At 77.4% G+C, this 2,500-nt stretch overlaps 1 non-coding gene across 1 annotated transcript; it reads right to left on the minus strand.

The window, feature by feature from the left end:
• Nucleotides 1-1,228: 1,228 nt before the first annotated feature.
• LOC137218155 (5.8S ribosomal RNA) lies at nucleotides 1,229-1,381 on the minus strand. The gene has a single exon (XR_010940493.1). It is a non-coding gene; the product is annotated as a 5.8S ribosomal RNA (ribosomal RNA).
• Nucleotides 1,382-2,500: the final 1,119 nt, after the last annotated feature.

Here is a 2,500-nt window from a genome sequence, read left to right on the forward strand (position 1 = left end):
CCCCCCCACCGGCTCCCCTCAACCCGCCCCCGTGCGCGGGGGGGGAGAGAGGGACGCGCGGGAGGGAGGGGCGGGACGGGAGCACGAGCCGGCGGCCACGGGACGGACGGACGGACGGACGGACGGGGCGGGGAGGCCGGGGGTGGCGGCCGGGAGACGCACGACACCCGAGCGCGCCGCAGAGCCGGCGCCGTCACGGAGGGGAGGACGGCAGACGACGGGGGTGGGGGTGGGGGGACGGGAGAGGACGACGAGGAGGACGAGGAGGAGGAGGAGCGGGAGCAGCGGACGGGAGAGGGCGGCGGGCGGCGCGGAAGGCAAGGCGGTGGGGAGAAAACCCGGCGGTCGCCCCCCGACCGCCGGGCCCTCCTCCCACGCCTCCTTCCGCGACCGACCGAACCGACCGACTCCCAACCCTCTCTCGCTCTCCCCTCTCTCTCCCCCCGTCTCCGTTCTCCGCCTCTCCACCCCTCACGCCGCCGACGCCACACAGCCTCCACGCAGCCGCCAGACGGCCCCGCCACGACGAGCGACGGACGGACGACGCCGTGCGCCCCCGCCCACCACCGACAGGCGCCCACCGCCGGCCGGCTCGGGGAGCGTGCACGAAGCGCCGAGCGGCGCGGCCGCAGCCCGGGGGAAAGCGCGCGGCGGCAGGCGACGCCGCGGCGTCCCGCGGGTCGCCGCCGGGGCACGCATCCCCGGGGCGCGGCCGCGCACGCACGACTCGGCCTCGGCCCGAGACGCCCGCCCCGACACGGCGAGGCGAGGCGGCGGGGGCGGGCACGGATCCCGGACGCGCGGGTCGGGGCCCCGCGGAGGAGGCGGGCCGGACCTCGCCGGGACGCCGCCGGGGGCGGGCGGCGTACGACGGCGGAACGGACGCGGCCCAACCACCACCGCCGGCCCCGGCCGCGAGGGCGCGGGACCGTCCCCGCCCACCGACACCCCGGGGGTAGCGCCCAGAGACCGCTTGCGGCGCGAGGGCGCTTCCCGAAGGGGGACCGACCGCGGAGGCCACGCGGCCAGGGCCTCGTCGCGAGCTCTCTCTCTCTCCCCTTCTCTTCCCGCTCGCGGGCAGCGTGCCCCCGTGGACGGGGGGCGCCGCGTCTGCACTTAGGGGGACGGAGGGCCCCGGCGGCCCTGCGAGCAAACCCCCAGCCGCGCCACCCCCGGGAAGGCGCGCGCGCGCGCACGCACACCCCGGGGGGGGCGATTGATCGTCAAGCGACGCTCAGACAGGCGTAGCCCCGGGAGGAACCCGGGGCCGCAAGTGCGTTCGAAGTGTCGATGATCAATGTGTCCTGCAATTCACATTAATTCTCGCAGCTAGCTGCGTTCTTCATCGACGCACGAGCCGAGTGATCCACCGCTAAGAGTCGTACGAGTTTTGGTTTCTCTGGGTTTCGGCGGGGGGGGTCCCCGCCGGTGGCACGGCACCTTCCCCCGGAGGGGCTGCCTCTGGCCGGCCAAGTCAGACAGAAAACAAGCAGACCGGAGGGGGCCGGAGGGTTTCACCACGGGGCGCCCGGCACCGACCCCGCGGGCGGGGCGGGCTCGGACACCCCACAGGCGCCCGGGGGGTTCCCACCTGCCCCCCCCAACCCGACCGTGCGCGCAACACACACACACAGGGGACGCGGGGCGCGCAGGCGCGCGGCGCACGGCCCCGGCCCGCACCACGGCCGCCGGGTAGCCCCCTCCCGACGGCCGCGGCGGGGTGGACCGGCGGCGCCGCGGCAGCGCGGCGCCCCGGCCCCGTGTGCGGTGAGGTGCCGGTGGGGGGGGGGTGAAGCGGAGCCTGGGGGAGAAGGGAGGGGCCTCCCGACTCCCCGCGGGCCCGACCGCCCCGACCCCAAGGCGGACGGGCGACCCCCCATGGGTCTTTAAACCTCCGCGCCGGGACGCGCTAGGTACCTGGAGAGGGGGGAGGCGGGCGAGGCGTGGGGGGTGGGGCTGGGCGCGGGGCGCCCCCACGCTCACCGCCGCCCCTACACCGACCGACACGCTTCTCCGCCCGCGGCCGCCCGCAACACGCGGGGGCCTCGGCGCTACCGGCCCGTGACGCGGGACCCCGGCCGGGGATCCGGGCCGACCGCCACACGAGACACCACGGCCACCGCCCGACGACGCCCCCACACCCGTGTCCCCGAAACCGGGCGGAGACCTTCCCCACGCTCGCGCCCGGACGCGGCCCTCTCTGCTCCTGAACCCCAAACCCCCGGCCCCCGTGGCCCTAGCCCGGCCCGCGCCCGCGTTCCCGGGGCACCCCTTGTCGCCACCGAGGGCGTAAGGGGAGCTTCGACGGGAAGCGGGTGGCGAGCGCGGGCAGGGGGCGCACGGGGAGGGAGGGCGCGAAAGAGAGAGAGAGAGCGAGAGAGAGCCGGACGGACGACGGAGGGAGGCGAGGTCCCGGGGCTCGGGACACAGGTAAAGAGGCGCCCGCCGAGGGGGCGGAGGGCACGGAGCGGAGGACCGACGACCGACCGGCGGGGAACCG

This window comes from Pseudorca crassidens, unplaced genomic scaffold (assembly GCF_039906515.1).
Source record: "Pseudorca crassidens isolate mPseCra1 unplaced genomic scaffold, mPseCra1.hap1 Scaffold_255, whole genome shotgun sequence".
Taxonomy (NCBI): domain Eukaryota; kingdom Metazoa; phylum Chordata; class Mammalia; order Artiodactyla; family Delphinidae; genus Pseudorca; species Pseudorca crassidens.